The sequence below is a fragment of the Fundulus heteroclitus genome, chromosome 14 (genome assembly GCF_011125445.2).
Source record: "Fundulus heteroclitus isolate FHET01 chromosome 14, MU-UCD_Fhet_4.1, whole genome shotgun sequence".
Lineage (NCBI taxonomy): Eukaryota > Metazoa > Chordata > Actinopteri > Cyprinodontiformes > Fundulidae > Fundulus > Fundulus heteroclitus.
The window spans coordinates 35,585,631-35,597,782 of NC_046374.1; positions in this window are offsets into that span (position 1 = coordinate 35,585,631).

Consider the following 12,152-nt stretch of genomic DNA (forward strand, 5'->3'; position numbering starts at 1 on the left):
AAGGTTAGTCCTGCCAGTTACTCTAAAGACTGTTCGTTTCACTGTTTGTTCCTGGAAAGGCTCTGCTCTGTGCCTTGGTGTCTCTCCAGTTCTGCTAACCTGACTAGCCGCCCTGGAGAAGCTCAGCTCTGAGCCTCGGTGTCTCTCTAGTTCTGCTAACCTGACTAGCCGCCCTGGAGAAGCTCAGCTCTGGACATCGGTTACTCTCTAGTTCTGCTAACCTGACTAGCCGCCCTGGAGAAGCTCAGCTCTGTGCCCTGGTGTCTCTCAAGTTCTGCTAACCTGACTAGCCGCCCTGGTGAAGCTCAGCTCTGTGCCCTGGTGTCTTCTATGAACTGCTAACCTGAGTGCTATGAGGCCTGCTAGCCGAGCAGCTCTTAGCAAGTGTGGACTCTCTGTCTCCGGGCCGTCAGCTCCTGCCATCACCTTCACTCAGTTTCTGTGCAACCAGCTCCTCATCAGACCTCCACCCATCAACCTTGCAATAAAGACTCTCAAACTTTTAGTCCCGTGTGTGCATCCTGAGTTTATCGGTAAACAAAATCCTGACAGTACGGCCCAGTCACAAGGTAAACTCAGGCGCCATGCGGGACTTACCTGCAGGAGTTGACGACCCGGAAATCATCGCTTATTTAGAGATGTGCCAACGTCAGATGAGGGAGAGGTACGCCAGGATGGCTTCAGCCCGGAACCCTGCGCCACCGATCCGGGCCAACTCTACTCCCCTGGTGGTCCAAGTGGGTGTGGTAACGGCTACTTCAGAGCCCGGGAAAGGAAGCCGCTCAGCCTCTCGTCGTCTCGGTCATCATCTCCATGACTCACAGCTGGCCCCTCGAGTAAAGCACATCGTTCCACCTAGCAGACCCCCACGCATCAAGGAGAGCCAGCTGTGGGAGTTCTACTACGGAGACCGAGACGACCTTCTGCCCTGCTGGCCAGCTGCCACCCCGGAGATTGCCTCAGATTCCTCATCTGTCCCCTCCCGGCGAAGACAGCAGGACCACCGGCGCGGAGGGTCCGTCAAGGTTCAAGAGGATGATCCGCCTCCAACCTCGGCGCTCTCCGAAGCCTGTAGCCCGGCGCCGCTCTCCGAAGCCTGTAGCCCGGCGCCGCTATCCGAAGCCTGTTGCCTGTCTCTGCCCGAAGTAGCCGAGGAATCGTTTCCGCCTCCAACCCCACTGCCTGCCGAAGCCTGTTGCCCGGCGCCGCTGCCCGCCGAAGCCTGTTGCCCGTCTCCGCCCGAAAGCTCCGCTCTGCTTGCCGCTGAAAGCTCCGAGCCGCCTAAAACAGACCCGTCGGCCGACGAGGGAGTTGTTTCGCCTCAAGCCGAGGCTGACGAGGGAGCTGTTCCGCCTCAAGCCGAGGCCTCCGAGGGAGCTGTTCCGCCTCAAGCCGAGGCCTCCGAGGGAGCTGCTTTGCCTCAAGCCGAGGCCTCCGAGGGAGCCGCTTTGCCTCAAGCCGAGGCCTCCGAGGGAACTGTTCCGCCTCAAGCCGAGGCCTCCGAGGGAGCCGCTTTGCCTCAGCCCGAGGCCTCCGAGGGAGCCGCTTTGCCTCAGCCCGAGGCCTCCGAGGGAGCCGCTTTGCCTCAGCCCGAGGCCTCCGAGGGAGCCGCTTTGCCTCAGCCCGAGGCCTCCGAGGGAGCCGCTTTGCCTCAGCCCGAGGCCTCCGAGGGAGCCGCTTTGCCTCAGCCCGAGGCCTCCGAGGGAGCCGCTTTGCCTCAGCCCGAGGCCTCCGAGGGAGCCGCTTTGCCTCTGTTCAAGTCCCGTGAGGAGGTCCAGGAGGACCTGCCTCCGCCAAAGTCCCGTGAGGAGGTCCAGGAGGACCTGCCTCCGCCCAAGTCCCGTGAGGAGGTCCAGGAGGACCTGCCTCCGCCCAAGTCCCGTGAGGAGGTCCAGGAGGACCTGCCTCCGCCCAAGTCCCGTGAGGAGGTCCAGGAGGACCTGCCTCCGCCCAAGCCTCGTGAGGAGGTCCAGGAGGATCCGCCTCTGGCCTCGGTTTCCGCCGAGACCTGTAGCTTGGTGCCGCCTCCGACTGATCTGTTTGGCCGGAGCCGCAGACTGCGGACTTCGAGCCGCTCGACTCTGCCTCGTCGGGGCCGTCCACCACGGCGCCCACCTCTGACTCCTCTGTTTGGCCGGAGCCGCAGACTGCGGACTTCGAGCCGCTCGACTCTTCCTCGTCGGGGCCGTCCACCACGGCGCCCGTCTCTGACTTTCCTGTTCGGCCGGAGCCGCCGACCGCGGTCTCCGGGCCGCTTGACTTTGCCTCGTCGGGGCCGCCCTCCTCGAGGGTTTAGTCGGGCGATGCTGCTCCGCCGCCTGCCTCGTCCAGGACGACCTCCACGAAGACTTTTCTTTTTTGCTTAGCAACCGCCTTTGCCTGAGCCCTTAAGGCCAGTGCCTTCTGTTATTTTTTGGGCTCAATTTCAGTTTTTGTTCTACTTAGGATTTTGGGATTTTAGAGTTATTTAGGGGTTCTTGTTTCCTCAGAAGTCTTAGTCTCTGTTTTTGCTTTTGTTTGTCCTGCTCCGTTTAGGATTCTAGATTTTGCCTTGGTTTCCAGGCTTTGCTTTATTTCCTCATTTACAGCCTTAGTTCTCTGGTTTTCTCGTTAGTTTACTTATTCATGTTCTAGTTTTCTTGTTTTGCCTTAATTTCTAGTTTAGCTTTAGTCTCATAATTTTGCTTAAGTATTGTTTTTTACCTAGTTTTTCAGCTTCAGTCTTGTGTTACATTAGCTATCTAGTTTTACATTAGTTTACCAGTTCGGATCCTAGTTTCTTTGTTTTGTTTTTATTTTCTGGTATCGTTTTAGTTTTCTGCTTAGTGTTTTTGTTTTGATTCAGGGGTTAGCTTTAGTTTTTTCTTTTGTGGTGCTATCCCTGTTCTAGTCTTGCCTTTATTTTCTAATTCTTAGTTTAAATTCTTTATTTTGTCCTGCGCTCTCCCAGCGCTCCTTAGTTCCTAGCGCTTGCTTAGGTTTCTGACCCCTGATAATGAGCTGTTTCACGCTCCTTCGGTTTGGCTTAGTTAAGTTTTTGGCCTTCTTGTTCCTCGGCCTTCTTAAATTTTGACCCCTTGGATCCTCGGCGTGTTAGAACGCCCTTTGTCTCCTGGCGTATTAGGATGCCCTTTATTCCTGGTTCCCTGGTGTTTAGATTTCTAGCGTTTAGATTTAGTGTTCCCGACGTGCTTAGACGCGCTCTGTTCTCGATTCCCCGGCGTGTTAGGACGCCCTCTGTTTTCGGTTCCCCGGCGTGTTAGGACGCCCTCTGTTTTCGGTTCCCCGGCGTGTTAGGACGCCCTCTGTTTTCGGTTCCCCGGCGTGTTAGGACGCCCTCTGTTTTCGGTTCCCCGGCGTGTTAGGACGCCCTCTGTTTTCGGTTCCCCGGCGTGTTGGGACGCCCTCTGTTCTTGGTTCCCCGGCGTGTTAGGACGTCCTCTGACTCTTGGTTCCCCGGCGTGTAAGTACGCCCTCCGTTCTTGTTCCTAGGCGTTTTAGATGTTCCTGCTTCCCTCACATTCCGACGTTCTCTTCCCCAAGCCCCGGCGTTTACCTCACGTCCCGGCGGGTTTCTCTTTGGCGTTGTTGTGCGCCCGTTCCTTCCCTTTGGCGCTGTTGTGCGCCCGTTCCTTCCCTTTGGCGTTAAGTACGCCCGTTCCTTCCCTTTGGCGTTAAGTACGCCCGTTCCTTCCCTTTGGCGTTAAGTACGCCCGTTCCTTCCCTTTGGCGTTAAGTACGCCTGTTCCTTCCCTTTGGCGTTAAGTACGCCCGTTCCTTCCCTTTGGCGTTAAGTACGCCCGTTCCTTCCCTTTGGCGTTAAGTACGCCCGTTCCTTCCCTTTGGCGTTAAGTACGCCCGTTCCTTCCCTTTGGCGTTAAGTACGCCCGTTCCTTCCCTTTGGCGTTAAGTACGCCCGTCCTTCCCTTTGGCGTAAGTACGCCTTCCTTCCTTTGGCGTTAAGTACGCCCGTTCCTTCCCTTTGGCGTTAAGTACGCCCGTTCCTTCCCTTTGGCGTTAAGTACGCCCGTTCCTTCCCTTTGGCGTTAAGTACGCCCGTTCCTTCCCTTTGGCGTTAAGTACGCCCGTTCCTTCCCTTTGGCGTTAAGTACGCCTGTTCCTTCCCTCTGGCGCTGTCGTGCGCCCGTTCTTCCCTCTGGCGCTGTCGTGCGCCCGTTCTTCCCTCTGGCGTTGTCGTACGCCTGTTTCTTCCCTCTGGCGTTGTCGTACGCCTGTTTCTTCCCTCTGGCGTTGTCGTACGCCTGTTTCTTCCCTCTGGCGTTGTCGTACGCCTGTTTCTTCCCTCTGGCGTTGTCGTACGCCTGTTTCTTCCCTCTGGCGTTGTCGTACGCCTGTTTCTTCCCTCTGGCGTTGTCGTACGCCTGTTCTGCCTTGTGGCGATGTTCGCCTGTCATGCCCGTTTTTGCCTGGTGGCGATGTTCGCCTGTCAACGTCGGTTAAACGCCTTTTGTTTTGCCTACCAGCATCTGTTAGACATCTTTTTTAGTTCGCCCTAGTGGGTAGTTTTGGTTTGATTTTAGCCCACGATCCTACTTTCCCTCCACCCACCCAGGTTAGATCAGCTTAGTTATGACTCTTGCCCGCCATCCTGCCGTCCCTCCACCCACCCAGGTTAGATCAGCTTAGTTATGACTCTTGCCCGCCATCCTGCCGTCCCTCCACCCACCCTGGTTAGATCAGCTTAGTTATGACTCTTGCCCGCCATCCTGCCTTCCCTCCACCCACCCTGGTTCGGTCACTTTGTAGTTTGTTTTGTTTGATTTTAGGCCGTTCGGAGTCCGGCCTTGAGGGGGGGGTAATGTCATGGTTGAGTTTTGGTTTGGCTTTGTTTTTCTGTTACTTTCATTTTTTCATCTCTTTTGGGTTAGGTTTGACTTTATTTATTAGTTTTCAGTCATCAGTTATTTTCTGTCAATTTTCACTTCTCCTCCTCAGCAGTCAGTCACACCTGATATCATTTGCTGGTTAATTAGTCAGACCCTGGTGTCACCTGTCAGTTCTCTATTTAAACCTCCCTCTGTCTTTAGTTCAGCACTGGGCCGTCATCATCATTCCTCACCTATCCATGCCAGTCCCCGTTTTGCCTTGGAAGCTTTGTTTTGCTCCTGTTGTTAAGGTTAGTCCTGCCAGTTACTCTAAAGACTGTTCGTTTCACTGTTTGTTCCTGGAAAGGCTCTGCTCTGTGCCTTGGTGTCTCTCCAGTTCTGCTAACCTGACTAGCCGCCCTGGAGAAGCTCAGCTCTGAGCCTCGGTGTCTCTCTAGTTCTGCTAACCTGACTAGCCGCCCTGGAGAAGCTCAGCTCTGGACATCGGTTACTCTCTAGTTCTGCTAACCTGACTAGCCGCCCTGGAGAAGCTCAGCTCTGTGCCCTGGTGTCTCTCAAGTTCTGCTAACCTGACTAGCCGCCCTGGTGAAGCTCAGCTCTGTGCCCTGGTGTCTTCTATGAACTGCTAACCTGAGTGCTATGAGGCCTGCTAGCCGAGCAGCTCTTAGCAAGTGTGGACTCTCTGTCTCCGGGCCGTCAGCTCCTGCCATCACCTTCACTCAGTTTCTGTGCAACCAGCTCCTCATCAGACCTCCACCCATCAACCTTGCAATAAAGACTCTCAAACTTTTAGTCCCGTGTGTGCATCCTGAGTTTATCGGTAAACAAAATCCTGACATCTTGACATAACAAGTGCCTTTTTAAAATAAAGTATTATAATTAAAGGCTACCATTTTGTAGAATATTCTTGTATTTCACTTTTACTTGTCCCCATGTTCTAGTGGGTCCCGTGGAGGCTCTGAAAGAAAAGAACAAAGTAAATATGAGATTATAAAAATGCTAAAATTCATACTGTAGAACGTGATAGAAACATCTACCATGGACCGTATTTACACATTTAATTTGTCTGCTACTTTTCACCAGCCCTCTCTCCTGGCTTTAGCAGACTTTGAGGTGTTACCTGTCGTTTTAATTAATGACTCAAATTCATCATAACCTTCCATTAAAAGCTCTTGTTCTGCTTGGGAGAAAAACTGTGGGCGTTCTTTGGCCATGCTGAACAGCCAATAGCAGCGCTGCTGATCATTGTTTCTACTATCGACACATTTCCTCTTTTAAACAAACGCATGAACGCGCAGTTATCTCAGATAACTCAATCCAGCCATACTAATCGTAAACAACAGGTGTGTTTTCTATTTTGACTCACTTATATCAGAAAACATTCTTCTGTAACATTACACTATCTGCTGGAATCTGCTCTCCTAGTAAGCCTAGAAACATCTAGTCGTCTGATTATCACTCCAGGTTTCCTCTACAGATTTTACTTCAGGCTTTAAATAACTGAAGACTCCTTGCTGCTGCTTGACTGAAAGCCAAGGGTTATGTGACTGACTGGCTCTCTGCAGGAAGCAACAATCATCTGTGATGTCACTCTGTTCTGATTGGCTGAAACCTGTTACGCAATGGAACAGTTTCAAGGACAATGATGAGTCATGCATTTTTTTGTTTTTGTTTGTTACATTCCCAAGTCTTTATTGAATCGCCATTTATCTCAATTAACTTACACAAAGCAAGGAGCTCCAATTTTATACTGAAACTTATACTTTTTGTTATTTAGAATAATAAAAAAAAAAAGTCTGATGAGCAACATGTAATGTTTTACTAGTTGTTTTAAATCCGGCATGTCCAAAGTGGCCCGGGGTCATTTGTGGCCCTTTTACAGATTTTGTGTGTTGTGTGTGGGCGATGTGGCACATCGCCCACACACAATTGGCGGGTTGCAATTGGCGGGTTGCTGGTTCAATCCCCTGCACTGACTGTCTCTGTCGTTGTGTCCTTGGGCAAGACACTTCACCCGCATTGCCTGCTGGCGGTGGTCAGAGGGCTGCATGGCAGCCTTGTCTCTGTCAGTCTGCCCCAGGGCAGCTGTAGCTACTAACATAGCTCACCACCGTCAGGGTGTGAATGGGTGGATGACTGACTGTAGTGTGAAGCACTTTGTCGGTCGTCAAGACCGTAAAGCGCTATACAAGAATAAGCCGTTTAAAATTTGTGTGCCCCCCCCCAACAGCATTTCAACAAAACCTGCACGGATGGAAAGGTTTTTATTATTATTAAGGCATAATTATGAGACAAGGTAAAATCTTACTATTCAAAATGTTAGGTACAACATGAAGCATTCTTATTTTATGAACCAGATTTTTTCATTCTCTTTAAGTTTTTAGTAAATAGAACAGCTATCCAATGACTGTTACTCATATGCAAACTATGGTGCAATAAAATGTGCTTTAAATGTATTTAATTTCGGCATTTCGTTGCCTTGTACCTGTACCTGTGTAATGACAATAAAGTTGAATCAAAACATATATTTCAAGTGTTTCCAATTATATACTGACCCACGTCCTGTTCTTATACTGTCAGACCAAAGGAAATTCAGACTAATTTCTTTATTTAAAATGATCACATTTTGTAGAGGAGGTAAAACATTTTTACAGCCTAACAATATATAGGGTGTGTGTGTGTGTGTGTGTGTGTGTGTGTGTGTGTGTGTGTGTGTATATATATATATATATATATATATATATATATATAATTTTTTTTTTTTTTTTTTTTTTTTTTCATTTTTTTGGCCCTGAAATGCTTTTGACTTGATAATTATGTCCCATGTGGTGAAACGTTTGGGCACTCCTGTTTTAACATGTGGAGAAGCTTCAGGATTGGTGTGATCGCTGAGCTCATCATGAAAACTTTTGCGGATCAGTAAGTAACAAACTGGTGCTTGGCTTCTTTTGAGACACATCTACAGGAGGGATAGAAATTTAAGGCCATCAATGTCTCTGCTGATAAAGCAGTGGAGGACAGTGACAAGATCTTCACTGAGATGATCCGTCTGATCCAGGAAAGAAGGTCTGATGTGAAGCAGCAAATCAGATCCCAGCAGGAAACTGAAGTGAGTCGAGTCAAAGAGCTTCAGGAGAAGCTGGAGCAGGAGATCACTGAGCTGAAGAGGAAAGATGCTGAGCTGAAGCAGCTCTCAGAAACAGAGGATCACAGCCAGTTTCTCCTCAACTACCCCTCACTGTCAGCTCTCAGTGAGTCTACACACTCACCCAGCATCAATATTCGTCCTCTGAGATGCTTTGAGGATGTGACAGCAGCTGTGTCAGAGCTCAGAGAGAAACTAGAGGACATCCTGAAAGACACATGGATAAATATCTCACAGAAAGTCACTGAAGCGGAGGTTCTACTGTCCGAACCAGAACCTGAGACCAGAGCTGAGTTCTTAAAATATGCTAGAGAAATTTCACTGGATCCAAATACAGCAAATAGGAAGGGGGATATCTGAGGGGAATAGAAAAGTAACATTTATGAACCAACAACAGTCTTATCCTGATCATCCAGTCAGATTCACTGATTGGTATCAGGTTCTGAGTAGAGAGAGTCTGACTGAACGTTGTTACTGGGAGGTGGAGAGGAGAGGAGGTGTTGTTGTAGCAGTTTCAAATAAGAACATCAGGAGAGGTGGATGGTCAAAGAAAAAAATTATTCGGACCCAATGACAAATCTTGGTCATCATGTTTTGACACAAACAGTTTCACATTTTTTCACAACAAAAGTAAAACTCCAGTACCAGGTCCAGTTTCCTCCAGGGTGTCAGGGTTCTCTGTGGTTTCCGTGCTCTAACTCTGCTCCACAGGTGGTTCTAGTTGACTGGAGGGCGTGGCCCACACCTGCGGCTCCTTGGGAGCGGCTTCCACTGGCTTTTTAAGGAGTGCTCAGACAGATGGAAGACGCCAGAGTGTTAACCCAGTCGTGGCATGCCATGGCCTCTGACCTGAATCCCGTACCAGTAGGCCATAGGCTGAAGCTCAAAATGAGGCTAGAAATAGGATTTCGCTCCACTAACCTGGGGACTACTTTTCGACAGCAGTTTTCCAATCTTAAATATGTACTCGAGCTGGGGAAAAAAGTTCTCCATGGGATTCCTGCCAGTATTTGAGAAAATGGGTGCCAAAGGTGGCAGTTTACCCAAAAAAAGTGACAAATTTGGGTCTTCTACCATTTTCAAACCCTTGTAACTTTTTTTATTATTCAGGCGATCGGACTCAAAATTTTGATTCCCACAGACATTCATACTTACTCAGAGCTTATAAAGCGGCAATGTTCTGCGTGCTTTAAGTAAGGAGTTATTCTAAATGAAAAAATACACTTTTTAACAATTTCACAATTGCCCATAATATATCTTTATTGCACATGAAAACTGCAATTCTTTGAATTTTCAATTGAAAAACTCTAATAGCAAGATCTCCTTTTGTGTCTGGTTAACTAATAACTATCAAAAGTGGTGTGAATTTTATCACCTAGCAGACCAGTTACAATATTGGAAGCAAAATTTTACACAGCTAAAATTTGAACAGTGAAAACTAGGCACGAAGACATTTCTGTTTTTAAACAATGACTTTTGTTGGACCCAGCAAGAGATGTTAAACTTTTTAGGATCACTTCAGGTCGTTACGACTTCAGAATTACAATAGAAAATAGTGTGATGGGTGGTACCCTTCCCTGACGATGTTTCCTCTCTAAAATCTACATCTACAGTCTGCAAATTATCTACTCACCAGCATTTATAGTTTCTGCTTGGACCATTTTATCTTTCTTTGTCTTGTGTCCTTCTTTCACAAAGCGGTCAGCCCTCTTGCAAATTATACAGATAGCAGGAAGAACATTGCCAGACCTCGATGATTTAGTCGTGGATCTCAACCGTTTTGGAGATGGTGGCCGGCTAGTCGTGGACGTGGTTGTGGAAGATTCGTGATCAGAATCAGAACCATTGTTGTCACCACCAGATGCTCCCCGTTTTTCTGCTAGTTTTTCAGCACTAGCAATTCGTTTCTTATGGATGAAACGTCTATAACAAGTTGGATGAAAACCAAGTTTGTGTACCTCCAAGAAGCCAGGAAGAGTTTCGTCTGGACAAGCCAGGGTTGACGTGGAATCATCATCGTTGTTATTTTTGGCGAACTCATCATCGTGTACACATACAGCCTCCGCCAACGTGCGGTCGATTCTGTCAATTTCTAGCCACTTACGGGCACATACAATCAGCTTCTTCCAACGAACAACTGTCAGTGGCTGTGTCCGTTCTTTGTCCACCGATGACATGTGTGTGATGCATATATAATCCTCATTTTTCTGGCGTTTTTTGTCTGATCCAACGGGAAAACGCTGCTCCACGGGAGAGGCCATGTTTGTTGTTCTTGTTGTTGTTTTCTTTCCGCTCGAAGTGCGAGAGCGTACCTGAATGACGCGCTCTGATTGGCTAACGGCTAGGCGGCTTGATTCGAGTGTAGATTAGCGGTGTGATTACGGTGTGATCAGGCTACCGATATAGTTACACTTTTAAGTAATTACTGTAAAAATTCTGGCGCAAAGCGATTGGAGAACTTTTGGTTATGGGCTCAAAATTCACTTAGGATTTTATTGTAGGGCGAACCTGAACGATACAGGCTTCAGTCTTTTCGAATCCCGTTTTTGGACTAATGTTTGTCTCCTGTTTTTCGTGTTTGGATTTTCTCACCTGTCTTGACGTCGTGCTCGGAGAACCAGCTCCTCACAATCCCTGCCGCTCAGATTTTGCTCTGGCATCTCCACTCATACTCCCTTGGTGTTGGCAAGCCGGGCCTGAGACCCTCTTCCTTGGATTCTGCTGGTTCACCTGCAACTCTCTGGTTACTCCGTCTGTACCTCCCGTCAACTGTGGTGCTCTCCAGATCCCTCGCCAGCATTACCATCTGTCAGCCCTCCAGTCACTCAGCCACCTGTCACCATCAATGAGTTACGGTCACAGAGTTCCCTCGTCATTACTCTCCCAGCGCCACAGCTTCTGGAATTTTCCCCTGGTTCTATCTCTCGTAACTTTGTTCCTCTTTCTTTCCGTAGTCGTTCCAGCACTGAAGTTCAGACTTCGCTCGAGCCACACGTTGTGTCTTTCCCTGTTGCCCGAGCCTTTGATAAACATCTTAAATTTATTCTTGTCTCCCGTCTGTATTTGCATGTGGGCTAAACACTTAAAAACCATGACAAATAGTAAATATTGTTCAAAACTCACTGTCGTTTTAAATGCATATTGCAATGTACTCTTTCATTTGGTAAAGATATTATTCAATTATTACTTCTCTTTTTTAATCAAGTTGAAATGATTAGCTCTTATCCAAGTACAACTGATTTTGTAGGCAACGGGCCAGCATATAATCATCAAATTAATAAAAGAAAAACCTTTAAAAGAACCTTACATATGTGCAAATGACCCCCTGATTATAACATTGATTCTTTTTATTCATGAAAATGTTATTTATTTACAACAGAATTAGCACTTTTCTTAGTGGGACATGTTTTTGCCAAAGCTTCAAGAATCAGTGAGCTATACCTAGATGTTTTCAGGTGGAGCCTCAGTCCAGACCCAAATCCAACTGGGAATCTGTGGCAGGACTTTAAATGTTGATCTTGGCAGATGTTCTCTGTTCAACCTGACTGAGTCTGAGCCATGTTTCAAACAACAATGGGCTCAAACGTCATTCTGTAGACGGTGGATGTTTACCACATCACTCTAGCAGTTTGTGGGGAAACACTGAAACCCTCAGCTGCACACTACTTTGTGTTTGTCTATCACATTTAACCCCATCAAAATGCAGGAGTTTGTGGGAATGTTACAAGGTGTAGAAAAGGCCAAGCGGTGTGAATACTTTTTCAGCTGGGACTTCCTGCCAGACGTCTCAGTGATGCTGGGAAACTTTCAGCTTCTATAAGGTCATTCCCCAAGATCAATAAGCAGAAGATGATGGTCCATCCCTCAGCTGGAGCTTCTTCCACATTTAAGACATAACGTCAACTTAATCGTTCAGGTGTGGTCGTTTCTGCAGTGTTCAGAAATAATGTTTGTGAAAAATTAAATCCAAATCCTAAAGACCCAAAAGTCCGAGGAGTGAGCTTTAGAACGGAGGAACCGGATCACCAGGAACGCTTTAATGGTCGATGAAAATGTCTGAATCACAGGAAGGAAAACAAAGAGATGAAGAACAAAGAATCACTGAATCATTTTAAATGTTACTTTACTTTATTTTAAAAAAGTATTCAAAGTTTGTTTTG